The sequence below is a fragment of the Peromyscus eremicus genome, chromosome 8a, assembly GCF_949786415.1.
Source record: "Peromyscus eremicus chromosome 8a, PerEre_H2_v1, whole genome shotgun sequence".
Lineage (NCBI taxonomy): Eukaryota > Metazoa > Chordata > Mammalia > Rodentia > Cricetidae > Peromyscus > Peromyscus eremicus.
This window is the reverse complement of record NC_081423.1, coordinates 65,171,270-65,186,624: the sequence shown is the minus strand read 5'-3', so window position 1 is coordinate 65,186,624 and position 15,355 is coordinate 65,171,270. Positions and strand designations below refer to the sequence as shown.

Genomic DNA, 15,355 nt, shown 5'->3' with positions numbered 1-15,355 from the left:
CAGGAGCCGTTGTTCTTCCCAGAGCACAGAGGCAAGAAGGTCACTCCTTAGAGCCCATAAAGCAGGACACTTTAGGACACATGTCTGCTACTGCAGGGCCGACACTCTTTGGTTTTCAGAAAGAAGCAGTCCAGCTTTATCTATGGAAAAACTAGCAATCATCAGGATGTACAAGGGCTCTCCCAGCCAATCTCAGAAGCTATGCATTGCCTGATGCATTGATTCATTGGCTCAGCGAACATCTACCGATGTTCTGGGCATTGTGCTAGGCTCAGGAAAAACTGTAATGAATAATATCCTGTGCGGGAATTCCAGGAGCTCCCCACTGGGTGAGGGAGGCTGAGCAGTAAACAAACACACGGATTTACACAGAGTAACCAAAAACTGCAGAAGGTCCTTGGGCAACAGCAGCACAAGCTCTAAAACTCTCAACGGGAGACTGTTACATTGTTTCTTTTCTCCTTGTATTTCCTCCCTTTTCAAACTCTTGTAACAATTACGATTAAAAACATTGCAAAACTCCGATGGAGGAGTCCCACGTGTCTTTTACCCAGAAGTCTCAGTTGTTGTGTAGTCAAGCCCTTCACAGCTAAAATACCCCACTCAGGGTTCCTCATCATAGCCAGCTGTCAAAGGCCTTAAACCTAACTCCCACTTTGAAAGAAATACAGAGAAGGAAGAAGCCTGGCAAGTGACAGTAGAAGATCCTGTGTCACCTGGATCTTCATGACCTTAACGTGTTCTGCAATTCAGAGCCACTGGTTTTGTATAGTGGTCTTCAGCTTGGGTTCCTCTGGCTTAGACCTGGGTTAAGATTTTATTTGCTTTTATTCTTTTGTGGCACTAGGAAGTGAATCCATGGTCTGACTCATGGCTGTAGCACTGAGCAACACCCCCAGCCTCCCAGGTTAGGCATGGGGGCGGGGGGCGGGGGGGGGGGGGCGGCGGCTAAGATTTCAGGGAGATGAGTTCTTTCACATCCTGTCTGCGGTCACATACCTTCCATTTGTCCCAAACTTGGTAGTGTGAACTTTTGATGAAGATATACCTTCCCAGGAGATGCTCCCAAGACACATAAAACTCTGTTTTCTTCCCTTTCACTCCCTACTTCATAACCCATCATTTTTCTTGCCTGAATTCTTGTGATGATCCCTGCCAGATGCTGGCATTCTGATCCTACCATTCCGCGTGTGTTTGTTAGTTGGCTTTCTGAAATAAGAGCTATCTTTTTCCCCCTTTCTGTTCATTTCTTTATATCAGTATAGACTCTTAAATGAACTTCTATTTTATCCACAGGCATACTGCTTACATAATATTTATTTGGAAACATGTTTCCCCATGTTTTGAAAGCCCTTTCCACTGACCCCTGTGTCCTTCTGCTATTTCCCAGAGTTCTCTGAACATTCAGTTTTTTGCCCAGCTGGTGATCGGGGTTCATCTTTTTCATTCTTCACTCTGTGATCAGACATTTTCAGCAAATTCAGGCTCTGGTCAACAGGGGATGCTATTTAGAACCAGGATCTGGGATCCAGGTGTGCTCACGGCCATCTAGGGTGATCCTGCTCCTGGGAGCCAGGAGGCAGAGCTAGGATATTTACATATAAATGGACACCTAGGTCCCAAACTCTGGCTTACATGGAACTATACAATTCTAGTCTCATACCACAGGGTTCCTTGCTGTTTCTGCTTTCCATGTTGGCCCCTCCCTACTCCAGTGGTGAGACACTTGTGACCCATGATCCTCTGACCACGTCTTTCCTTGCTTAGTTCTCTTGAGTGGATTCCACCACTGAACCGTGAATCTGCTTGAGCACCCCATCTCCAGGGCCTTGTTCCTGTCCTGACCAGCCCCTCTGCAGGTGCACTTGTCTGCCTCAATTGTTTACAAACTATTTACACAGCTTCTGTAACTTCTAAAATTCTGTATCCATTGGAGAGAGGGAGTCAAGATTGTTGTATGTTGCAAGTGGTTATTCTGTTTCTGGTAAGCAAAATGCTCACCTCCGTTGACAGAGACAGACACACACACACAGGGAGATTTAAAATAGCTTTATTAAGTGATAAATAAATAAAGAGATACAATTCTCATTCCACACAGTTCACTGATATAAAGTATATAATTCCAGGTATTAGAGTCTTCATAGAGTTATGAACTTTAGGAGCACACCCCAACCATCAACAATCAGTTCATTTCCTCAATTTCCTACAAATTCATCCTTCTAGCCCAAGGTAAATATTAGTCTATCGTCTGCCTCTGTAGATGTGTCTGTTTTGGAGATGACATACAGAGGGAGTCTTACAACATGTGATATTTTGCAACAAAACATTCCCATCCAGCCAAACGTTTTTCAGGTTTATTTGTGTTGTAGTTAGTGTCAATATATTACTATCTTTAAATACGAAATAGTATTCTACTCAAAGGCCGCACTACATTTCATTTTACCAATCCTCAATTAACGTACCCTTGTTACACTTTCACTGTCGTGAATAATGCTGTCTCTCAGACCAGTCATTATACCCAGTTATTCCACAGTTGGAGTCTGCCTGATTCTTCCTTCTAGTGTCACTTGCCGGGCTTCTTCCTTCTCTGTATTTCTTTCCAAGTGGGCATTAGTTTTAAGAACTCAATTGGATTCAATTGAATGTTCAATGCAGAGAGGCCTCAAATAATACTACAAACTTCTGACCCCACCAGACAGGGATAATGTCCCTTAGGGGGCTGTCCCACTCTTAGACATGCAAGCTTTGATCACTTAGCTAAGGGAAGAGACTGCTAAGCCTCCCATTGCATCCTCACCCATCCTGACACCATCTCTCTGCCTCTGGTAGATGCTGCTGCGTGACTTCCTGTTCATGGTCCATTTGCTCTAATATCGGAAACCGGAGTCAACGCCTGCATTGGTGATTACAAAGTAGTGATTTCCGATTCTGTCATTCCCGTACTTATTAGCTGACATTCTTCCTAAGGGAGAGCTTTCCCTCATCAGCTAGATCAAGCACGTTTGCTCCTGTGAAGCAAAAGAAGCCCCCTTCTTGCCCTTTAAGTAGCAGTTTCCACGGGGCAGAGTTGCTGGTCTTGGGGTGACGATTTCTTCCCAGATGGGCACAGAAGAAGAGGGAAGGTATGCACTAGAGGAAGTTGAACAATGGCTGGGAAGTGAGTGTGGGTGATAGGAGAGTGAGAGAGAGGATCATTAGGACATCACTTTGCTGTACCCATGGCAACCACAGAGTCCATGCTATCTCAAAGTTGGGCTCTTTGTCTCTCACTCACGGGTCTCACCCTTAGGGACTGGGCCTGGCTGTATGACATGAGGCCGTAAGGGTGGTGAAGCACAGCTGTTACCACACCGATCACTTGGCCCAAGACAGGTCTGTAAGTATTAACTTTGCTAACTGCAGAGATTCTAATTATAATGTAAAAAATTTCATTTATTATTTTGTGTGCATACGTATATGCATCTGTGAGAATGTGTGTGTGTAACGGTGCACACGTGGAGTCAGAGGACAACTTGCAGGATTCGGTTCTCTCTTTTTACCGTGTGGGGACCAGGAACCAAACTCAGGTTTCCAGGCTTGGCAGCAATCACCTTTATCTGCTGAGCCATCTCCCTGTCCCAAAGACCCTAACTTAACTTGTCTCTTCCTGTCCTCTCACTCCTCAAGGGTCTTTCCCTGATATGATGAAATGCTTGTGTTGCCTTTTGGGGTCCCTAGTGAACTCATTCAGCAAGCCTCCTTGGAAGGACCAGAAGGGGCAAGTGGCAAAGGATGCTCCCCTTGTGAATTCTGTCTAACGCAACTGCCATGATAACAATGAACGGTAGTGAAAGGGAGTGACTTGGTGAGCCCTTGTTATGTGTGTTCAGGGTTTGCACGTGTGCTTGAGAGCACAGTCCTGTGTCCTCCCAGGGACCAGCGGATGCTGCTCTCACTCCTCTCTTATTTATCAGGGCTTGGCGCAGCTGATAGAAGGAATTGCCTAGTCCTCCCATCCATTTCGTCACCCTAGGCACTGCATGAAGAACTTTACCTAGGATAGGGTGGAGGACCACAACAACTAAGTACTGTCACTCTCCTGCCCCCAGCCTGGGTTTCCCTGATAATTAGGTAATTCAATAGCTTACTGTTTTTGAGTCTGGATGGGAGTATTTCTGGTGCAAAGAGGATCCAAAGATAGGAGTCCTTTCCAGATCCATGTGGTAAGACACTAACTCTAGGTGATAGAGGTGTTAGGAGGTAGAGCCTTTGAAAGATAAGCCTAGTGGTGGGGCCCTCGGGAGTAGGGTAAGTGCTTTTTTAAGGAGTCCCAAGAGAGACCCTTGCCTCCTCACATAGGAATGCAGCTAGAAAGCAACCCCACCCAGCACTGACTCTGCTGTCACTTTGATCTTGAACTTCTCAGCCCTCAGAACATTGGGAATAAATTTCTGTTGTTTTTATGTAGCCTGAAGGGACTTAGGAAGGAGTGAAATGGGCTGTCACTCACACAGGGGGTGGTTTGGGGGCGGTACCCAGGGAGCATGGGCACCACTGTACCCAGGAACCCTTAGAATAACACTGTGACTCTTCTTTGCATTCCTTGCTTGATAGCCCCCAAACAGAATCTCCTTTACGTACACTGCCTCTAACCTGCCTACACATGGTCACTAATTGCCACGCATGCTAATGAGAGCACAGACTTAACATTGGCCATGGCCAATGATGCTTTCAGTGGGTGAATTTAAAGTTCCTTTCCTGAGAAAATACAACTCAGTTTATTTGGTAGGGAAGTGCCTTTCAACCAAATGGCATGTTCTGGCCAAAGTCTCTATTGTGGGGGAGCAAGCATCCATCTACAGTGAGTAGTTACAATCTGCTGTCATTCATTCATTGTTTTGTTCATTCATTTTCTTTTTTGAGGGCCTGATTTATCCATGATGGATAAGGCTTATCCCATATCCTTGGTGGGATCTCATACGTTCAGAGGGATGTGGATATATCAACAAATACTTCTCATTGGAGCTATTGTGTGGAAGTTGTCTGTTACATGCATAGGAATATTGCAGGATGGGAGTAACCCATGCCAAATGGGAGTATTAGGATGATTGTGTGACAAAAAATGGCATCTTAGCTCAGCCTCCAAAAGGAGTGGGACTTTTTTTAAAGATATATTAATTTTTGTGTGTGTGTGTATGTGTGTGTGTGTGTGTGAGAGAGAGGAGAGAGAGAGAAAGAGAGAGAGAGAGAGAGAGAGAGAGAGAGTCCAGCACCCATAGAGGCCAGAAGAGCTGATTCCTTGGAGCTGGAGTCACAGGAAGTAATGAGTTGCCTGGCGTAGGCACTGGGATCTGAACTTGGATCCTGTGTAAGAGCAGTATGTGCTCTTAACTGCTAAGCCACTAGTAGAATTTTAATGAGTGAAAGCAGGGAGAGAACATCCCAGAGCCAGAGAGAACATGTGTCAGTGAAGGCATGAAACAGGTTGGCACAGGGTGTGAAGAATGTATGGAACGTATGTGTGGGGAGAGGATGAAGCAGAAGACACTCTACAGGGTCAGGGCAGAGACAGACGGTGAGGGACCCTTGGCTGATCGAGAGTCACAGGCAGTGGGGAGCTATGGAGAGCTCACCATGACACAGCCAGTTTACCTTAACTGGAGTAGTGATTGATGCCCCCTGCTTGAGGATGGCTGAGATAAGAAAGATGTTGCAAAGGTGCAGTTTGTATCTGGTTGTTCTTCTGTAACAATTATTATTATTTAAAAAGATCTGCTTTTGCTTCATCTTTTGCCGCTTAATCATATCTTTGTGGGGTGGAAACTGATGTAAATTGCTGTAGAATGCAGTAGACAATGCTTTGGGTGGCGAAATACTTCCACCATCATGTGATAAAAGAATTAAAGTGCAGAGGAAAGAAATGCGTCTCATGTGATGTCCAACCTTGGCTGTATGTTGGAATCATGTGGAGAACTATAAAATACAAAACATAACAAAAAACAAGCAAGCAAAAGAGATTTGATTGCCACCAGAGGTGTCTGAGCTGAAGTCTGGCCATTCAGGTGTCCATCGACAGTGGAATGGTTAAACTGTGGTCTGTATACGCAAAGGAATATTGCTTAGATATAAAAAAAAAAAGAGTGAAATTTAATAACATGGATAAGCTTGGAGGACACTGTGCTAAGTGAAATAAGCCGGACACAGGCAGCCAAACTCATCATCATTTCGATCATATGGGGAAGCTAAAAATGTTGATCTTGTAGCAGAGATTGGAACCATGGCTACCAGAGGCTGGTGAGTAGAAGCAAGGAAGGATAGAGAGAGGTTGGTTAACAGCTACAATTAGTTACACAGGAAGAGTGATTTCTAGTACTGTACAGCTCAGAGGGATGACTACAGTTGATAAGGATTTCCTGTATTTAAAAACAGCTAGAAGAGGAGATTTTGACATTAGCAACAAACAGAAGAAAGGATCTGTGTTAGAGGTGATTTAAGCATCACATGCCATATGTCTGTATTCAAACACCACACCGTACCCTGTAGATATCTATGATTATTGCATATTAATTTAACAACTGAAAAGCCTACCAAGTTGCTCTTAATGCTTATTCAAGACTGAACACCATGGACAAAAGGAGCCAGTGACCCACTGGAGAGCTGGAAGCAGGACCCCGCTGGATTGGCTGGTTGGTTTTTCACAGTGATGCTGCCTCTAGACCTGGTTCTCAACCACTTCTACTTCAAACTTATCTTTTGTGCCTCTATCATGTTCCTACATTCAAGGACTCAGCTTTCGGGGAGGGCTTGCTGCTGGGTGACTGGCCATAGGCAGAAGACAATGCAGTTCTTGGCTTGGGTAGTCAGGTGACACCTGGCTGAAGTTTGATGGCCCAAACACAGAGAAATTATGAGATTCTGCCCTTGGAATCATAAATCAAGGGCTTTCTAATATCCTTGACAAAGAAGAACTTCAACTTCCAGTAAAGTATTCTCTGTTGCTTTGGAGTTCTGTCAAGCCTTGAAGTCTGGGGCTTTGAACTTCACAGTTGCCTGTCTCTTGGGGCTGACTCATGATTGCCTAGAGCTGTGCCAGTTACTCAGGGTTGACTCAAGATTGCCCAGAGCTGCCTAGCAAGTTAGGATGCTGAGTTCTAAGTAGGATACTTTGTTGCCAGAGTTACTGGCATGGGCAGAAGCTCTAGGAGGTACCAGGTCTGGAGTCAGAGTGTAAACCTAAGAGTTGAGTCTGGCCCAGGAGTGACTATCACCTCCTGCCCAGTCTAGACCTAAGGAATTCTGGGACCAGTGAATGGACACTTAGCTGACTTGGTGTACAGCATGCACCAGCCTTGAGAAAATACTTAGGTCACTCACCGACCTCTAACTTCTCAGTAGACTCAAGGCAGAGCCCCATACTGTGGTGATATTGTGTTCCCCAAAATATTGTGCACCCTAATAAACTTGTCTGGGGTCAGAGAACAAAACAGCCACTAGACAGACATAAAGGTCAGAAGATGGTGGCACTCACACCTTTAATCCTAGCATTCCAGAGGCAGAGATCCATCTGGATTTCTGTGAGTTCAAAGCCACACTGGAAACATCCAGGTATGGTGACTCACGCCTTTAATCCCAGGAAGTGATTGCAGAAAGTAGAAAGGTATATAAGGCGTGAGGACCAGGAACTAGAGCTGGTTAAGCTTTTAGGCTTTTAGCAGCAGTTCAGCTGAGATTCATTCTGGATGAGGACTCAGAGGCTTCCAGTTGAGCTTTTAGCAGCAGTTCAGCTGAGATTCATTCTGGATGAGGACTCAGAGGCTTCCAGTTCAGCTGAGGAAATGGCAAGGTGAGGTGGCTGTGGCTTGTTCTGCTTCTCTGATCTTCCAGCATTCACCCCAATACCTGGCTTCAGGTTTGATTTTATTAATAAGACCTTTTAAGATTCTGCTACATCTCCCCATACTAAGTTCACATGACACACAGGGACCAGGTGGTCCTATCTGCCATGATTATGCTCACATTCCTCTCTCCTCTCCCTCCACCCCTCCTCCTCTCAGCTCTCAGTAAGACACAGGCCATGTAACTTGGCTTACCAGTTCTGGAAAGAGAGTAAGAGAACATGATGTTCCAAAGATCACCCAGGCCATTAGCATTTGAAGAGGGTGCCACACTTGGGCCTGGAAGGAGGCCCACAGAGGGAGCTAGTGTTCCCCAATCCTAAATGCAAATGAGTCACAAATCCCAAACCCCTGAGCCCAAATACAGCCTTGCCCTGGGAGCTTTACAGTGGCCTGTGTAGACCTCTACGGGGCATCCAACAGCATGATGTTCCCCATCTCTGAAGGATGGAAGGAACACCATCTTGTTCCCCTCTCCCATTTCCTTGGCCCTGGCTGAGAATGGTCTCCCACACGGCACATATGAAGAAGGGACTGTTCTCATAATCAGAGAGTTAGCTCCTGGAAGCGTACCCTAACCTTCTTCTTTAGGGGATTTTCAGCAAGGAAAATAATTTAGGGCTGGATAGTTCTTCATGATGGGTGCTGTACTGTGCACGACAGCATTCTCAACAGCAGCCTAAGACAGTGACCTTCCCTTCCCGAAGTTCTAACTACTAGAAATGTCTCTAGACATTTCCCAGCATCTTCCAAAGAACAATTATCCCTGATTGTGAACCATAGGTTTATCTGTAAATTGGAGTGAAATAAACATTCTATACTGCAGGCTTGTTTTCAGATGTGAACAAGTGTGGTTTGCAGGAGAAATTACTTGGCATGCAGCAGGAGGTCTTCTGATGACATCCCGAGGCCTGGGGAAGCTGTGAGCTCCCTTGGCTGACTCACAAGAATGGCTTCACCCCCTGTGCCAAGCCTTAGGAAGCTCCCTCAGCCAGGTGGGCATAAGGCTCATTGGCACCTCTGGTGCCCCTGCCTGTGGTCACACATGTGGAAATCAACCTCTTGGGCATCCATCCTATAGCCCAGAGCCAGGGCTGCTTTCAGGGGCATGCACCAAGTCTCATTCCAGCTCCATGGAGCACTGCCCCTGGGCCGGCCTCCAGGGCACTAGGGTTGCTCAGGAATGTGGAGAAGGGAAGAGGAAAGAGGCAACCACAATACTACCTCTACCTGCCCAGAGACAGGCACTCCCTCGCCTGTGCCGTAAAAAAGATAAGTAGAGAATAATAGGGAAGGAGCAAGACCTTTGCAGGCAGAGAAGCTGGGTTCATAGTCCTTCATTGCCTCTAAAATGAGATAGAAATAAATCACCCGCATTTATATCCCACCATATGTCTGTCAAGGGTTAGTAGGAACATTTAATTAAGTCCCATCCCGGATGTCCAGCGCAGGGTCTGGACTCTAAGATGCAATCAACTTTGGTAGGTCTCCTCTCATAATGAAGGAAGGAGTCAAATCATTAATGGAAGTGACCCCAGCCAGGCTCCTGATAGATTGGATGGGGGCTGAGGCCCCTTCCAGGGAGAGACGATGACTTGAGGGAGCGTGTTCTGATTGCCAGAGGCCAGCCAAGCATGGGCTGCTTCCCCTCCCTCAACCCTGAGTCTTCATGGTTTACAGGGAGCATTCATGCACACACTGCTATCTGACTTAACAACCTCAACGGAAGGAAGGCGGGGGTAGGTGCACGTGAGGAAGATCAAGCTTGAGGAAGCTACATGACATTAAACGTGTGCATGTGTGTGTGTGTGTGTGAGAGAGAGAGAGAGAGAGAGAGAGTGAGAGAGAGAGAGAGAGAGAGTCTCAGAGGGCAAAGGAGAGCATCAGTCTTCTGGAGCTAGAGTTTTGGTGGTCATGAGCTGCTTGATGTGAGTGCTGAAAACCAAACTTGGATGTGCTCTTAACTGCTGAGCTACCTCCATCTCTAAAGTCAGACTCCAGTGAGTGGCAAAGTTAGATCCCAGCATTCACTGGCCAGACTTCATTTTTGTCTGGATACCTGTTGCTTGTAGGAGACACCGATGACCTTTGTTCCTTGGAGAGAGCAAGATCAAACTTATGGGAAGTGTGCCGGCTAGTTTCATGTCAACTTGTCACAAGTTAAAGTCATTTTGGAATAGGGAACCCCAGTTGAGAAAATACCCTTGCTAGACTGGCCTATGGGCCTCCAGGGCTTTGCCTACACCTAATTCTCATGCCCTCCTCCTGGGCCTTACCTATACCTAATTCTCAGCATTGTGGTCCCTGCCACAGACCCCAAATCTGATAAAGAGGAGGTCTGCGAGGCTACGGGACTAAAGATTCTCCTTTACTTCTGTGGCATTGTGAGGGCCATCCCCAAGGGGATCTGGGAACAGGAGTCGGGTTCAGTATATGCCAATGGTAAGTCATCTCTGTCTACTCTGAGCTGCTGGGCACCATGAGGTGGCTTCCCTCAGGGACCATGGGCTGAGTAGCAGGGCTGAGTCAGGGCTTCTCTGCCCTTTCAGCCTCTAAGGCTGAGCCGGGGCAGACCTTCATGTGTGGCTATTTATAGTTCCTGTGGCCAGGGGAGGGAGCCCTGCTGACACCATGTGACATTGCCTCTCTGGAGCCTGGGTGGTGAGTGGGGTTTGCAGCTGACTCAGAATGGCTATTCTACACGTTTTTTCCCCTAGCTTCTCTCCCTCTGGTCCCCCACAATTCCCGCTGTGAAAGTGTCCTAACCGAAACACAGTCCCCGCTTTGCCAGGCTTGGCTTCATCAGTCATTGATACCCTCTTGCCTCCCCTGCCTGCTCATCCAGGCTAGGTTGCAGTGTTCCATGGGACAAGGCCCAGCTCAGGGGAAGCCTCCCACACACTCTTTCCCAAAGGCTTGCTTTCTCTTGTCCACCCCTCAACTGCTCCCCCCAGGTTCATTATCTCCATGTGACCTTCTTCTCTCCTTCCGTCGTCACTGGGTGGACGTCTGCTCACCCCGTCTGTCCAGTTCAGTTTTCCTCGGCAACAGCTTCCCTGGTCTCTCCACACAATGCTCACCCCTAGACACCTGTTCTCCTTCTATTGAATTCCTTGACTTTTTACTTCTTAGGGTGCAGATCAGAGTGGCCTTACAATGTGTTCCCTGGTAGTGACTTCTCCCCACACTTATCTCTTCATTCCAGTACAGTCAGACCTTCTAGTAACAGGATTGGGATATTCTGCATTTTAAAAGCCCTGCTGGAAGATGAGTTAGACCTGTACCGTGCTCTTTGCCGACCCGACCTCACGCCCTCTCTCCAGCTTTTCTGTAGAAAGGAGGAAGAAGCCAGCTGTGCCCTGGGGCTTGGAGAAGAAAGGCTGCAAGGAATGCATTGCCCTCAGAAAGTTCTGGAGGCCGCAGTAAGAACTGGCTTGTCTGCCTCATTCTTCTAGCACTTGACTTTCCCCTATCAGTGTGAGGTAAGCAGGGCAAGGCCTGTGCCCCCTCCCTGTTTTACGGAGATGGAAACTGCAACCCTGAGAGGTTAAAGGACTTGTTGAGATCATGCAGTGACATAAACAGGCCATTCCTCTCCTTACTCCCCGTCACACTGGGCAAGGATGGTTTTCAGGAGGAAGCAGGTGGCATGCAGGAGATGGCCCTGGGCAGTACAATGATGTCCAGAGAGGCTGTGCATGTCCTGGCTTCACCTTCTGATACCAGCCGCCATGGGCTCCCTCTGCTGGAAGTCGCTGGGAGTGGTACTTCCCACAGGGATGAGAGTATGCCAAAGGAGACACTTTGGTCAGAGTATGGAAGTCTGGCCTCCTTCACCTAGCCAACTCTGCTAGATTCAGGTGTGCTAGCTACTCACAAACCTGAACCTCTAATTCCAGTTTCTCTCTCTCTTTCTAACTCTCCTACTTCTCCTCTTTCTCCTTCTCCTTTTTCTTCTTCTCTTCCTTTCTTCAAACATCTATTAAGATTATGTGGGGCTGGAGAGATGGCTCCGTGGGTAAAAAGGCTTGCTTACTCGACAGCTATGAAGACCAGAGTTTAAATGCCTAGCACCATTTAGCAAGATGGGCATGGCTGCCCATGCCTGTAATCCCGGTGTTGGGGGTGGAGATGGTAAGATCCTGGGAGCTCGCCGGCCAGTCAGCATGGATGAAAGAGTGAGCTCCTGGTCCAGTAAGTGCCTATCTCAAAGTAATAAGACAGAGCTCTATAGAGGAAGGTAAACAATGTCTTGCTCCAAGCTCTGCATGAGCATGTGTGGGTACATGTGGTACACTCATATACATGCACACACACACACACACACACACACACACACACACACACACACACAATTATGCAATGCAGAAGGTCCTGTGCCAGGCATTGGAGAAGCGACGTTGTCATCATTATATAAGTTCCTGCTGTTGGTGTGTTCTCTGTGCCCTGTGAGCTCACTCATTTAATTTTTATGACAGCTTGTAAGGATAGAACTATGATAATCCTTTTTTATAGATAAAGAAACGCATGCTTCAGAGAGATTGGGTGACTTTCCCACGGTCACACAGCTGGCATGGTGCAGAGCTGGGAGGCATTCCTAGGAGACATGGGCTCCTGTACCCAAAGTCTAGGCTGTTCAGTATATGAGGGTTTGGTGGGCTCCAGGCTACACTTTCTGCCTGGGTTACACTCATTCCCATTTCCATCAACACAAGTTACATGCTCCCTTCCTTGAACGACACCGGTTCTACCCATAAGTTCAGTTCAGCTTCTCTGTGGAGAAGAACGTAAGTGACTTGTGACTGCCTCTCAGAGTGGTTAGCACATGCATTTCAGTGACAGCACAGCCAAGGATAGGTACCTGGCTGGGCCACACTGAGAAGGGTATGGGTCTAGGTTGAGAGATATACCTGCATGCCAAGCCTTCCCTCTTGATTCTGGCCACATATGTTAAAGCAAAATCAATGTCTGCATAACTAGTTTAGGAATAAGGAGTGTTACCATTCTAGGGATGGAAGGAGAGGTTCCAAGAAACCAGAATTGGTGACTGTGTGTGTGGAGGAGTGTGAAATAGAGGGGGGGGGCTTTAAAGACCATCTCAGTTTCCCCTTTGTAGAGTCCAGAATGAAGTCAGAAAGGTCATCTGATGGGAGAGTGGGCGTGGGGGTCAGGGGGAGAGGCAGAGGATGGCAAGAGGACACACAGAGGCAGGGCAGCCCAACCCTAAGATTGTCAGTCTTTATCTCTAGTTTGAGGGGTTCTGACTCTTCTTCCTCATCCTTTGTCTTCTTGGCCTTGGAGAACAGATGCCTTTCTTGTGATAGAAGATATATCTGTTTTCCTTAGTGGACCCTGGGCGGCTGTCTGTGCACTGCATCTGTGAGTTCTCACCAACACTGCAGCTTCTCTGCAGCCAGACGTAAGATGTTCCCCATCCTGGCCCTGCCCCTCTGGCCTGAATTTCAAGGGAACCCTTCTCCAAGTCAGAGCACGGTATGATTCGAGAAGGCCTGGGTCCCCTGCCAGGGATGCATGCTTTCCAGAAAGGTGGCTTATTTTCAACACATGCTTTGAGCAGCAGCACCTTCTTTATCTTGGAGCTAGGGAGAAATGGAGAGTTTCAGGCCCCAACCAAGACTGCAGTCACACTCTGCCCCTGAAGATACCCAGGCCACTCACATATGAGAAGAAAGTGTATTCTGATCTGCTCATTCAGAAAACCCAATCTGAGATCAGAAGAGAGCATTCATGATGAACCTGCCCGAGTGCTGGCATCCCAATGTGGTCATGGTGTCTGGCAGGAAAGGAATCAGTCTACAGCAGGCAGAAACTGGGAGGAGTCATGCCAAGTGTGAAAGGACTCCCCTCTCTTGCATTCACATACCTCTGAGCAGAAACTCAGTCCTCTGGCCCCATCATACCTCAGTGGAGGTAGAGACATCCATGTACCAGCATGCCTGGGAAGGGGCACTGTGGACAGCAGCTTCATGGCTGCTTCCTGGATCAAGGCTTCATGCACTGGAGCTCTGATAAGGCTCCAGATTCCAGCAGTCCTGGCCAATCCATAGCTCATACCTAGGTGGCTGCATGCTGCAGAATTTCTCAAACACGGGAGCACTACTATACAGTCCGGCACTTGAGGGACCGTGAGCAAATCTCAGAATCATGTTATGCCTGGCCTCTGACTTAGGGAGCACTGTCTCTGCAGATCTTCTGTCACACTTAGCGATGCAGCTTGGAATGGGAGCTGAAGTTCCTTGGCCCAGAGATGTCTAGCAGTGACCAGGGACCCACCTGAAACCTGGCACTGCTGTTTGAGAGTCATTTGAGGCAGCTCACTTCTGAGACTTGTCTTTGAGTGTCCTGGAGATCTCGTGAAGCACCTACCATCCATTAATACATCACTTTCCTGATTAAACTAACCAGAGTTGATTCTGTGGAATTGGCACCGTCCCCAGCACTGCATTAAGACCTTCCATTGAGCAAGGAGGAGATTATGATGTTTCATCGTTCCCACCAACTGTGACTCAAAACAAAGACAAGATAAAATTTTTAGACTATGTCTGTTGTGTGCCAGCATCTGTGCTAGGTCCTTAGGATGCACTAATAATAAGGCTTTGCCATCCAACAGACCCTGCCGATGTGGCAGGCAGTGGGAGATAGTGCCATACTGTGCCATGAGAAGTGATGACCAGCACATTCAAGCCTTGTCAGGGATACTGAGGAAGAAAAGTATGAGTCTACCCTAGGGTGGCAGAGAAGGCTTCCTGGAGGAGGTGACAGGGGAAGGACATTGTAACTGTATTATGCAAATGAGACAATGTATAGAAAACTCCTGGTACCTGTGTGAATAGGTCACATAGAGATATCAGCCATGACATGGGAAATATTGGGAATTGTCAATGATTGCATGTTGGCACCCTCTCAATCATGTGTTGAAGCCTGAACCACTGATGCAAGCACACTGTGGGATGGTTAATCCTAAGAGACAACCTGATTGGAGTGGGTGGTGCCTGGGAGGTTAGTAAAGCGTGACTCTGGGTTTGTCTTAGGTGTTTCTAGGGACACATCTGAGGTCTCTGACCCGATGGATAGATGGATAGACTTGATGGGTTCATAATGTGATGATATCATCAGGAGGTAGTAAAGCCTGGCTGGAGGGAGTGGAACACTGAAGGGCATGTCCATGGAGGTACATCCTACCCTGACTCCTTCCTGTACTTGTTCCTTTCTCTGTCTCTCGGCTGCCCCCATGGCTCTGCTCCTCTATGCCCTCCCTGCCATGATGAATGGAAACCTCTGAAACCATGAGCATAGCAAATCCTCCTGCCCTTAAGATGATCTCTTGATATTAGGAAGTAAAGCCTTTGGGGAATGATTAGGGTTAGAAGAGAGCCTGAGGAGAAGAGCGCCTTTCAGAAACTAGCAAGGCTAGGAGCCCCCCCCTCTCCACAACTTGAGGACACAGCAAGGAAGCAGCC

At 47.5% G+C, this 15,355-nt stretch overlaps 1 protein-coding gene across 1 annotated transcript in view; it reads left to right on the top strand.

Moving 5' to 3' along the window:
- Asic2 (acid sensing ion channel subunit 2) overlaps positions 1-15,355 on the top strand; it is a 1,069,830-nt gene that overhangs the window by 15,298 nt on the left and 1,039,177 nt on the right. The gene's annotated exons all lie outside the window — the stretch shown is intronic.